Source organism: Echinops telfairi, unplaced genomic scaffold (genome assembly GCF_000313985.2).
Source record: "Echinops telfairi isolate 266 unplaced genomic scaffold, ASM31398v2 ScPeMD7_53;HRSCAF=182, whole genome shotgun sequence".
In the NCBI taxonomy this organism is placed as follows: domain Eukaryota; kingdom Metazoa; phylum Chordata; class Mammalia; order Afrosoricida; family Tenrecidae; genus Echinops; species Echinops telfairi.
Genome location: NW_022103951.1, coordinates 12,274,573 through 12,288,470, shown reverse-complemented (window position 1 = coordinate 12,288,470; position 13,898 = coordinate 12,274,573).

The window sequence follows — 13,898 nt, the reverse complement described above, 5'->3', positions numbered from 1 at the left end:
CCACTTCTCCACTGTCCGTCCCCCAGGGAAGAGGTTATATGTAGACCTTGTCATCTGTTCCCCCTTTCTCCCTCACCTTCCCTCCATCCTCCCGATATCGCCACTCTCTCAACTGGTCCTGAGGGGTTCATCTGTCCTGGATTCACTATATTTCCAGTTCCTATCTGTGCTAGTGTACATCCTCCGGTCCAGCCAGATATGTAAGGTAGAATTGGTATCATGGTAGTGGGTGGAGGAAGCATTTAAGAACTAGAGGAAAATTGTATATTTAATCGTTGCTACACTGCACTCTGATTGGCTCATCCCCTCCCCGTCGCCCTTCTGCAAGGGGATGTCCAATTTCCCCCGGATGGGTCCTGGGCCCCCACTCTGCACTCTCCCTCATTCACAATGTTATGATTTTTTTTGGTTGTTGTTCTTCGATGCCTGATACCTGATCCCTTCGACGCCTTGTCATCTTACAGGCTGGTGTACTTCTTCCATGTAGGCTTTGTTATTTTTCAGTTAGATGGCCCCTTGTTTATCTTCCGGAATGTGGGACCCCAGATTCTATATAATTTGACAGCTTAGTACCATCAGCTTTCTTCATCGCATTTGCTTATATACCCGCTTTGCCTTCAGCATTCGTGTCGGGGTAGGCTGGTGTGCTTCTTCCTTGTGAGTTTTGTTGTTTCTTAGCTAGATGGCTGCCTGTTTGTCTTCAAGCCTTTAAGACCCCAGATGCTATATCACTTGATAGCTGGGCACCATCAGCTTTCTTCACCACTTTTGCTTATGCACCCCCTTTGTCCTCAGCGATCGAGTCGGGGCAGGCTGGTGTGCTTCTTCCATGTGGGTTTTGTTGTCTCTCAGCTAGATGGCTGCTTGTTTATTTTCATGTCTTTACGGCTTCAGGTGCTATATCTTTTGGTAGCTGGGCACCATCAGCATTCTTCACCACATTTGCTTGTGTACCCATTGTCTTCAGCGACTTCAGGCCCCACTACAGGACACAGAATTCCTTGTTGACCCATCACACCACTGGGGACAGCATTGAAGACACAAGGTGGGAATTGTGCCTGCCATGAACTCACCACGCCGAACGCCAGCCTCTAGGGTCATGCATCAGAGCAGCAGGGGGAGAAGAGCGGTGAGGTCCCAAGGGATAGAGGCGGTGCTGGGGCATGGCACCCCATCAGACTTGACTGAAAAGCACACATGAAGGAAAACAAACAGACCCTGAACTATTCATATGGTTATATATGTATGCAGGTGTGTGTGTTGTAGTTGTAGCCATTGTTTTACTCTCTGTTGTCGCTTCGTTGCACTCAGTCTGGTGATGGCACTTAGCATGTCTACCTGGAAGGGATAGGTGGAATAAACAAGCCAGAAGAGAGAACAACCTGATGACAGATTCGGGAACATGGGGGTAGGAGAGGTGGGGGAAAGGAAGAGGGTGTTAACAAGCACAGGGAGAAGGGAACAACAAATGATCCAAAATCAATATCAAGGAGGGTGCGGGGGGCCTTGCAGGGCTGGATCAAGGGCGATGTAACTGAGAGGAGTGCCTAAAACCCAAATGAAGGCAGAGCATGATAGTGGGACAAGAGGAAAGTACAAAGAAATAGAGGAAAGAACTAGGAGGCAAAGGGTAGTCATAGAGATGTAAATACAGGCATATAAAGATGTAAATATATTTATATATGACGAGGGGGAAATACATCTGTGTACATATATTTATAGGTTGAGTATTAAGAAAACAGATGGACAGTGGGCCCCTGCACAAGTACTCCCTCAACACAAGAACACTTTGTTCTAACAATTCGGCAGTCTGAGATGCTCACCTGTCTGGCACGATCGCTGAAGACAATGGGTGCACAAGAAAATGTGGTGAAGAAAGCAGATGGTGCTTGGCTACCAAAAGATATAATACCTGAAGCCGCTGAAGACAATAGATTCTTAAGCAGAATCAGAGCAAGGCGCTGAGGTCCTCTCTCCCTCTAAGTGTCTCTACTTGTTTCTTATTGTGTCTCTGAAGCATTTATGTAGCCCCGCTAACTCCTGGTTGCTCCAGGTCTGCTATCTTTACAACAACTCTTAGGAAAGCCTCTTAATTGTCACTCTACACTCAGACACATATTATCATTGCCATTCTATAGTCATGCACGTATTATAATCACCATTCTACTCATGCACTATAATATGTGCAGAACTGTAGAAGGCCATTCTCTTGCTTCCAGAAGCTCTTTGGAGTTGTTTGTATGAATGATTCATTGACCCATTATGGTTAGGGTTTAGAATGGGAAGAGATAAGATAAACCCATTGCTCAATGCCCTTCTTCAGCCTTCTTCAACCTCCTGTGTACCTGTTAGCATCAACCACTATTCTGCCATTTTGCCTTAGGCCATCCTCATAACCCTTGAGCAGAACTCACTCTACGTTCAGAAAGTCACGGAAATACACAACATTTTGAGTACCTGTTAAGAAAGATGAGACTGCTACCATAAAGATTCCCAGCCTTGAAAACTTGATATAGGGGCATAAATAAGTACTTAGCATGATTTTCCCTAACATCTCTGATCTACTTGGTTCCAAAGACATTTGGGGATTAGGACTCATCGTAATATCTCCTCCATTAGCATCATGCATAGAATGCATCTGGGTTCCTCCCTAGCATCTGGACAAAGAGTAAGGAGATTGAAGTCTGATTCTAGGCAAAGCTTATGGTTGCTGTTAGGTGAACGTTATTACCTCTCTAGTCCTCTCAAAGGAAAGGATTGGAGGAGACTTTGCTAGCCTGGGATTGGTCAAAATATTTTGTGATTCAATGAGAGGGTTGATGCACAGCTTAGGCCTGGGGAGGATTTAGCCAAGCCCTTCTCTGCGGAGGAGCCCTGGTGGCATAGCGGGGCTGCCAACCCCAAGGTTCACAGTTTGAAATCACCAGCTGCTCCTCAGGAGAAAGATGAGGTTCTCTACTCCCATAAAGAGTGACAGTCTCAGAATCGCACCGGGGCAGTTCTACTCTGTCCCCTAGGGACCCCCTGAGCCGGAATCGACTCGATGGCAGTGACTTTGGGTTTGGTTTTCTTTATAATAGTAAACTCCTTGTTCCACCTCAAGAACCTAGCCTTAGTGAGATGGACCCCAGCCAGCATCTGGTGTCACTCCTCTGTCAGGGCAGGGTGCAGCAGGGGCAGGAGGAGCGACATTTCACGCCTGGCTTCCAAAGATAATCACATTTAGCACGTATGCCTTGTGGGGGTGGGGGCAGGAATCAATTTTTGCTGTGGAAAACCATCTGTGTTTATTCAATTGACAGATACTACCTTTCAGTCCTTCTTAAATTGAGCCTCCCTGAGGCAGGCAGCTCAACAATGATTGATTAAGCAATAAACAGCACGATCTCCCTACCAAAGGCTACTGCTGGCAGACGAGGTACAGTTGCTACTGGGAGTGATATCCCAAAGCAAGATGATCCACCCGGCTTGGAGCAAACACCAGAAACGAGTCCCCCACCCTGTCTAATTGATGATTCACCATAAATATGGATGGCTCACCCCTGCTCTGATGGCTGCCCTCATGCCCCGGCTGAACCCTTAGTTAATAAGCCCTGGCTCTCCCACTTTGCCCTCCACCCAATTTGGTTTCATCTGGGCAGATGGAGAAGCCTTCAGTAAATAAATAGTTTGGAAGCTGTGACGAACCAAGACCAGCTTGTTAGGAAAATGCCGACTGGACATAAATAAATGAACTTGACATGGGACATAGGCAACCTTGAGTTACAAAGGCCTCGTGTATGCCAAAGGTAGCAGTTGGTTGATTGGTTTCAAAGTGTTTTCAGGGACCAAATGGCTCCCAGTAATGGAGATGTGCTCTCTTTGGGGACTATAAGTTGAATGACTTCTGTGTTCTAAAATCGACTACATCAGTTTTCACAAAGTCTGGACGCAAGTGGATGGCCCTGGGAGCCTGACAATATGACGGTGACAAGAATAGTGAGGGCCCAAACCCAAGCAAATCTCACTGCCATTGAGTCGATGCCAACTCATAGCAAACCTACAGGATGGGGTAGACCTGCTCTTGTGAGTTTCTGAGACTGTAATTCATTTTTCAAAAGTTCTTAAATCATTTTATTGGGAGCTCTTACAGATATCATAACATTCTATAGTTCAATCACATCAAACAGTAGTGTACAATTGCTACCACAGTTTCTAAACAGTTTCTTACTTCTCGAACTCCTTGATATCAGCTCCCCTTTATCCCCTCCCTCCCCCACCCTACTCCCCCAGAACCTTTATTTTTTTATTTTTGTTCCGCTATAATAGTTTTGTTTTGCCATATCTTACACAATCCAATATAGACATTCACATACAATTTTGATGTTCAATCCCATTGAATCGGTAGCTAACAACTTTGTACAGTTCTTTGATTTGTAGGTGCATCTCCACATGGTCAATAGTCTTTCTCCTTTTTATACGAATATTATCCATACAGAAGAGACTGTAATTCTTTAAAGGAGTAGAAAAACCCATCTTTCTCCCACAGAGTGGTTGGTGGTTTTGAACTGCTGACCTTGCGGTTAGCAGCCTAACTCTTCCGAAGACCCTTTGTTTGGTGGGGGCTAAGCATTAACTCCAGCTGAATAGATCCAGAGCAATCAAGAAAGATCACACTGAGAACAGATGGTTCTCTTGTGAAACCTTACATTAAGAATGTAATTAAGACTGGAAGTGTCTCTAAATTAAAAAAAAAAATTCCATGTTGTATATACACCTACTCTTCACTTATCAACTAGCTTGTTACCCGTGACATTTCACATTTACAGCAATAGTAAACATCTATCGTACTAGTTTGTGCCTTATCCACATAGGTCTGGCAGTAATGCTGAGGTTTAAGGCAAGAGTAATTGCTGGCTGAGATGGTTAAGAATGTGCAGCCACATGACTGGCCTGTGATTCTTAATGGCTTAGCAGTTATGGAATGATGTAATTTGGCAGGTATGTAATCTTCCATTTTCACGAAGTGACAATTTTCACACAACAAGTTGGCCTTTGGAACCTAACCATGTTGATAAATGAGAAATTGAGTGTATATTAAATGGAAGGGCTCCAAGTTAGAATTGTATCTGTCCATGATTAATTCAAAATAATAGTTCAAAAATACTTTGCATTTATCTAGTGATCATGGTCTATAAAGCATTCGTATGCTTGTTGTTTCATTGAATCCGAGCCTTCCCTGCTTCCCAAAGAGCTACTTCCATCTTTTACTATGGGCATTTGTACAGTCAGACTCCCACTTACTACTGACCATCTAAAAGGGGTCTTGGTGGCACTGTGGTTTATGCCTTGGGCTGCTAACTGCCAGGTTGGATGTTCAAACCACCAGCCACCCCATGAGAGAACGATGAGCCTGTCTGCTCCTGTAAAGATTTGCAGTCTCAGAAACTGTAAAGGGTCAGTGTGAGTCAGAATTGACTGAATGGCAGTGAGTTTGGTTTGGGCTTATTGACCATCTAAAAGAGCCTACCAGCACTAGTGATCTGTGATTTGCTGCTGTTGTTGTTAAGTGTCATTGAGTTGGTGCTGACCCAGATTGACCCAATGCACAACCGAATGAAACACTGCCCAGTCCTGTGTCATCCTCACAACTGTTCTTATATTCAGGCTCATTGATGCAGCCACTGTGTCCATCCATCTCATCAAAGGTCTTCTTCTATTTTGCTGCCCTCTACTTTACCAAGAATGATGTCCTTCTACAGGGGCTGGTCTCTTCTGACGGGCTACTAACCTAACGTTGGAGGTTCATACTCACCCGGTGGTTCCAGGGAAGAAAGACCTGGTGAACTGTTTCCATAAGGATTATAACCCAGAAAATGTTATGGAGCAGTTCGCCTCTGGAACATGCCGTGCTGCCTTCACATGTATTCAGAGGATTCGTGGAGATGATTTATTGGCCCCAAGGTCATGTGGGACCATGGAATAAATGGCAGAGTTCTAATTTGGCATTGGGGCTGTCAGAAGCCCATGTTCATGTCAGCATCACTTCCCAAATCCAGGTCTTGGGAAAGACCTAGTTCACAGTACCTAATCGAAAGCCCTATTTCTGACTCTAGATTTTTTGTCTAAAAGCTTGACCTCGTGATAGAGTCAAAGAGGAATTGCAGGGCATCTAAGAAGCCTCCACGCAAGGTAGGGGAAGGATTTGCTGCAGGCAGGCTGGGATGCCACTACAAAGTGAGTGGGCAGGGAAGTCGCTCAGTTCAATTGCCCCTGGAATCAATTCAGTGACAACCACAGCTCTGGGGGGAAATTTCTCATCTGACTCTGAGACTAATTAAAAAGAAAAAAATGTAGTGAAGAACCAGGTGCACAGAAAAGACCCGAGTGAGAAGAGTCAACCCAGGCATCCTTCTCTGAACCAGGATGAATGGGAGAAAAGGGTTGGGGATGAGTGGGGAGTCCTTCTCCCCTCAAAAAGAGTAAGATACAGCAATAGATAGTTTCTAGGACCTAAAGACCCATCCAAAGGGAATAAGCTTGAATAGAAAAATTTCTCCAGGACTAAATGGAACTCAGGCAAGGACATAGATCCTTAACTGCCTAGCCCTAAATGCCCTGTTACCCACCCAGGCGCCACTGTCTCTCTGTGTACTCTTCCCCTCAATTTGAAATCCACTCTCAGAGGCATCACATGACAGGGAAGGGCCCACATAATTTAGTGGGCTTCTTAAAGGAGCATTTGAACTTACAAGGGAAACTCAGACATTCAAGGCCTCAGTCATTCCTAGACAAGCTTGAAATTGTGGATGTGGCCCAGGACTTGGATGGTCAAGGTACATTATGTTATGCGGGCCTGATGGGAATCCAATTTTTGTTTTGAGGTATGGGTACTGACAATACATGGGCAGTATTTAAAAAGGGAAACTGCATCTCTTAATTTTTTTGTTTGTGCCTCTGTAATCTCGACTTCGCTGAGTCAACCATGACCAGTGCGCAGGGTTTTGTGTAATAACGTTTGTTCAAGTGGTCGGAGTCAGTGTGCTGTAAAAATATGTGGCACAGGTTTCTTTTGACTACTTGCTTGGTGTTTTGTCTTAAATACGAATCTCATATTGTGTAAGTTATAAAGGCCCTTGTTACTATCCACTGTAAATATTTATTGCATTAAAAATGTTCCCTGTGCTAAATAACTCAGAACACGTTCCAGGTGTGGTACTTTGTGTAAATAATGTCATGACATGGCTTGGCCTCGTCTCCTTAGATGAATGAATTATTTCTGAGAAGTTTGCATTATTAATAGTGAAAATGCCAATCCCTTTAAGTGTGCAAACCTAAGCATGTGACCCTGCCAGCTTTGTTTATGACGTGTGTTTCTTTGAGGGGAATTCTTTTTTTTTCCGGGAGAAATGTTTCCCCCTTGACTGAACTCGTCTTTCTCAAGAAATGTGTCCAATGTTTCCACTGTAACGTACAATTAACCTCTGTGACATTAAGGCTCACCCTGTTGTAGTACGCTGAATATCCAAGTTGTAGAAGATGCAAAGCGAGTTTTCTTCCTTAATCTAATAAACCATAATTTATGGAACGGACTGATGTATGTGTGTATTCAGCCTTCAGTAAGAAAAATCAAAGTGGCGTTGACTTTCCTTAGATCCTGCGCAGCAGAATCAGTCAGTCTGCCTTTTACAAAATGCAGATTCCCCAACTCCCTATCACTTGGAACATCTAGAGGGATGGCCTAAGCACCTGCATTTGGTAAAACAAACACCCACAAGTGATTTCTCAGCACATTCGAGTTTTGTTTTTGCTTTCTGAACTCTTAAATTTGATTTCATTTTATTTATCTTCATTAAGAAGTATTTGTACTTTAAGTTTTAATTAGAAAAGGAAATTCAATCCACTTATCTAATTGCCTTAAATAACTATGCTTATCTTATATTTTATTTATTTAACTTTTGAATTGGCAGGTCATTCTTCTCACGGTTCAAATGGAAAGCATAGAGGAGTATTCTGCTACCACTCTTCTGGGTCTTCACCATTCTCAAACACCCTTCTTCACCAGGCCCCTGCCATGGAGAACTGTTGCCATGAGTTTCTTGGGTCTGCTACTCATTCCTAACCAGCATTCATGCCTATTCAGACAGTTGAATACAAATATGTGCTGTCGGGTATTCCACCACCACTGTACAGGGGAAAAATCGCACACTAAATGCATTGCTTTGCCCCTTACTTCACTATGCACCATATCGTGGAGATGTGTCCATATCAATACAGAAAGTACTTCCTCATTCTTAACACCTGCACAGTGTGCTCAATTGACTGCCACGGTCCTCTCTACAGATGGGCATTGAGGTCGTGTTTCGAATCTTGTGACTACTGAAGACCAGACTGCAACGTAGAACACATATCACTCCATGCATCAGCAAGCGTTGCTTTAAGAAAAAGCAATCCTAAATATTCAAGTGCTGACACAAAGAACACCTAGCTTTGTAAGTGTGACAAACCCCAAACTAAACCTAAGGCCCTCTAGGCCATTCTGACTCATCTCGGCCCTATAATTGAAACCATTATTCCAAGTTGCCCTTTTCAGGGTTTGAATGCCAACGTTTGAAAGCCTCTGCTTTCTGGGATAATTTTAGGCATCAGAAAGTAGAAAATCTCTTTTAAAATTATGGACCTAAAGGAGGATATTTAACTGTGGAAGTTCCAAATGTTCAACCAATTGCCTGTCTGATGTCTCCTTTTTCTCTCTTTCCATCTACGAGACCCTGTGTGCGTGTGTGCACGTGTGTGTGCATGTGTGTGTGTGTGTGTGTGTGTGTGTAGAAAGGGTAATAAATTCTAAGATAGGATTTCCAAAGACAGCGAGGACAGTAACAGTTGGCATTTAGTTCCCAAACTGTTTCATCCATTCCCTTAGCACTAATCCCACTTATATGAAGTTTGCACAGGGGCTTAACCAGGGGTCAAGTCTTTGGGAATATTGAACATATTCAACAACAAATATGAGGCCACATGAGAAAGACCCACTGTGCCAACTTTATGAATGAACGAGGCTGACCGTCAAGAAATGACACAACTACCATGGTTGTGAATGAAGGCTGACCAAGGTCACAACACCTCGAGTGAGATGAAGTAACAGCAGGGATACCCATCACAATTTCAGAGAGGAAGACTGGCAGCTATGAATGCATGCGTGGCTGGGAATCACCTGGGAGCCGGGTAGAAACCCGGCATCTTGAGTCCCATCTCAAACCTGCTAAGTCAGAGTGATCATTGTAACAGATCCCTAAGTGGTTCCTATGTCCATTAAAGTGAGTGACCTGGGACCTGAGCAATTATCTGCTGGGTGTTGCTGTTGTTAGGTGACTTCCAGTCTGTTCCAACTCATAGTGACCTCATGCACAAATGAACAAAATACTGCCGGGTCCTGCACCAGCCTCACAATTGTTTCCAGGCTTGCGGTCATTGTTGCCACGGCGTCACTCCACCTCCTACACGACTTTCCTCTCCTTCACTGACTTTCTCCTCTACCAAACATGATGTCTTTCTCCAGGGACTGGTCTCTCCTGACAACCTGTCCAAAGTATGGAAGATGAAGTTTCACCATCCTTGTCTCTAAAGAGCACCCAGAAAAATCGGTTTTCCCTTTCAGCAGTCCGTGGTACTTCCAATATTCTTCTCCAGCACCACAATTCAAATTCATTGATTCTTCAGTATTCTTTATTTAATGCCCAACTTTCACATGCATATGGGTCAATTGAAAATACCATGGCTTGGGTCAGGCATACCTTAGTCCTCAAAGTAGCATCCTTGATTTTCAATATTCTTAAGAGGTCTTATGCAGCAGATTTTCCTAACACATCATTTGCTGTGAAGAAATACTTCTTAGTTTTCACCGTGCCACCTAGTGGTGTCTACATCTTTCCCAAGGAATTCTTAGTCAAAGGTCTTGGAATCTCTTTCCTGGTGTGGCCCATGCACAGCACCTTCATCTTTGGGGTACAAGCTCTGTCCACACAGAGTGACAAGGTCCTCTAGTGTCCCTGTTCCTCAGGAACTAGTGGTAGATGAATTCATGATATGAATAAATCAGAATTGCTCCCCTTTGCTGGCTGGGCAGTCAGTTGAAGAGTTATTCCTTTCTTGTGGGATCTGATGAAGCCAATCAACAAAGACTGTTATCTGTTGTGCTCATGTCGAACCAGATGAAAACGAATGGGGCATATCATGCTTCCCAAGTTCCCATGAAAAATCTTTCCCCACCCCACCTCCAAGATATATATATATATAATATCTGCTTGTTGCTTAATATTTTCTCAGTGAACCCAACACTCCTGCCCATCCATTAAATCTACCTCAAAGGGGATACTGGGGTATGACCATATGTTGACTTTAAAGTCAAAGGAGGTTTTTACAGAGTCTGGTGTTCCAGCCCCCTTGAAGTAGGTTCTGACTTCAAGAGAAACCTTCTGTGCTGTCTTTTTAAAAAATCATTTTATTGGGGGCTCGTACAACTCTTATCACCATCCATCCATCCATTGTATCAAGCACGTTTGTACATATGTTGCCATCATCATTTCAAAGCATCTTCTTTTTACTTGAGACCTTGGTATCAGCTCCTCATTTTTCCACCCCCTCGCTTCCTCTCTCCCTCCCTCCCTTATGAACCCTCGATAATTTATAAATTATTATTTTTTCATGTCTTGTACTGTCTGATGCCTCCCTTTACCCACTTGTCTGTTGTCCATCGCCCTGAGAAGGGGTTATAGGTAGGTCATTGTGATCAGTTCCCTCTTTCTCCCCCCATCTTCCCCTTCCCCTCCTGGTATGGCTACTCTCAATATTGGTCTGGCGGGGTTTATCTGTCTTGTATTCCCTGTGTTTCCAGCTCTTATCTGTACCCATGTACATGTTCTGGTCTAGCCAGATTTGTAAGATAGAATTAGGGTCATGATATATGGGGGGGGGGAGCATGAAAGAACCAGAGGAAAGTTGTATGTTTCATCGGTGCTACACTGCACCCTGTCTGGCCCATCTTCTCCCCATGACCCTTCTGAAAAGGGATGTCCAATTGTTGACAGATTGGCTTTGGGCCTCCACTCCGCACTCTCCCCCTCATTCACATTATGATTTTTTGCTCTGGGTCTTTGATGCCTGATACCTAATCCCATCGACACCTCATGATCACACAAGCTGGTGTGCTTCCTCCATGTGGGCTTTGTTGCTTCTCAGGTAGATGGCCGCTTGTTTATCTTCAAGCCTTTAAGACCCACAGATGCTATGTCTTTTGATAGCCGGGCACCATCAGCTTTCTTCACCACATTTTGTGCTGTCCTTTTAAAGCAGGAGAGGGTTGTTCTGCTTGGATGAATGGAAAAGGGAAACCTCTTCCCAGCCTAGGCTCTAACCAGTCAGGTTCTCTAGCTGCTTGCTGTGGCAGCATCCACTCCCTTGCTAACCTCTAGGTCTGTGGAGTCTGGAAATCCCCCCTGCCTTGTTGCATATTTTAAGAAACACTCGAGAAAGGAGGGCATTTCAAACCATTTAAATCCCTAGAAGGAAAACTGGCTCAATCTTGCAAAACTGGGCTCAGCAATGGGTACAAACATAGGAACCATTAGGAGGCTGGCCCTGAACCGGGCAGGGTTTCATTCTGTTGTTCACAGGGTTGCTATTGATTGGAACTGACTCGATGGAACCTAACAGCTACCACCACCACTACTACCACCTTGCTGTTCTACTGAGTTCTTTAGGATCAAAGCAAAATGGGAAATTTGCCTTCTTTTAAGAGCCCTCACCTCCTTTTGTGTCCCTTTTACCTTCTTTCTCTAAGGAGTGAGTGAGTGAGTGAGTGAAGGGGCCCTGGGTTAGAATTTTACATGTCCATGATTACTTTAAAATAATAGCCAAAAGGATACTTTACATTTACCTAGTGCTCATGGTATATAAAAGAAATAAATGGGGAAAAAAAGAAATACTGAAAAAAAAAAAGAAATAAATACTTTCTCACCAATGGGTGAACACTGACTCAAGAGGTCAAGTGGTTTCCTGTAGCTTCAACTTGCCCTCCAGGACTGCATATTTCTCCATGATCCAGAAACCAAAGGGCTAACACCCTCAGAGTAGAGACCTCTGGGACTGAACACTGGGGGCCATTCTGATGGGTTAGGACCCACGCTTTCTCTAGGTTGTTAAGAATGTTGACTCTTATCCCAAAGTCTCTTTAGTCCATTGCCTTAGATAAGATATGTGTTTTCTCCTACAGAACCCTATTATAAGAAACCAAAAGTGACCTCCACAAATGGAAGAATATCCCATGGTCAAGGATGGGATGACTCAATATAGTAAAGATGTCAATCCTACCCAAGGATTGTATAAGTGTAATGCTATACTGATACAAATACCAACAGCCTTCTTCAAAAAATGGAAAAACTGACTACCAACTTCATATGGAGAGGGAAGAAGCCCAGAATTAGCAGAGAACTCCCCAAGGAGAAAGGCAAAGTCAGAGAGCTTGCCTTACCTGACTTCAAAACATATACTGAGCCATGGAGGTCAAAACACCATGCTACTGGTATAATGACAAATATTCAGACCAATGGAAAAGAACATAAAACTTAGAAATAAAACCAGCAGCATATAAAAAACTGATCTTTGATACGGGGCCCCAAAAGATCAGATGGGAAGCAGATGCCCTCTTCAACAAGTGGTGCTGGAAAAAATGGATAGCTACATACAGAAAAATGAAGCAAGATCCTTACTTCACCCCATGCACAAGAACTCAAGGGGGATCACAAACCCGAGACTATTAGGGCCATCAATGAAGGAATCAGGACAAACCTGAGAACTTTAGCTCATAGGCTGGATCAAACAGGGAAGAATACACGCACTTGCAAAGCTGAAATTGACAAGTGGGATATACTAAGGATAAAACACCTGTGTGCATAGAAAGACTTCACCAAGAGAGAAATAAGACAACCCACAGCCTGGGAGAAGGTCTTTAGCAATGCCACATTGGACAAAGGGAGTATTACTAAAATATACAATACCCTACTAGCCTGCAACAAGAAAAAGCAGAGAGCACTCTGAGGAGGTGGGCAAAGGACCTGAACAGAAGCTTCACCAGGGAGGAAACCCTACTGGCCAATAAATATATGAGAAAATGTTCACAATCATTAGCCATCAGAGAAATGCAAATTAAAACAACTATTAGTTACCCCTTAACACTCCAGTTCAAAAAAATCAGTGAGCAACAAATGTTGGAGGGGATGTGGTGAGATAAGAACTCTCATCCACTGCTGGTGGCCTTGTAGATACATACAGCCACTGTGGAAAGCAATATGGCGATATCTAGAGCAAATGGAAATTGAGCTACCCTACAACCCAGCAATCCCCCTATTGGACATATACCTAGAAAAAGTAAGAAATAGACCCGACCAGTCATCTGCACTCCAATGTTCATTGCAGCACAAAGATCTGGAAAAAATCTAAATTTCCATCGATAGACAAGTGGATTAGGAAACTCTGGCACATGATCAGACCCCACCACACCGGGGCAAAACATGAAGGGTGTGCATCAGAGCAGCAAGGGGTGCAAGCAATGAAGTCCCCGAGGAATACCAAAAATAGATTTGGAGACTGGGCATGGCATCCCATCAGACTCGACCAGAAAATACTCATAAAGGTCAACAGAGAGACATGGAACTTTTTGTTGTTGTTTTGCTTTGTCTTGTTTTTGTGCTTATTATTGTCTCTGTATGTCTATATAGATAAGATAGGTGGGATAAACAATCCGGAGAAGAAAACAACGGGACTGGAGGTTCCGGGGGGACACTGGAGAAGGGGGAGGCAGGGGAAGGAAGTGAGGTGCTAGCAAACCTAGGGACAAGGGAACAACAAGTGATCTAAAATTG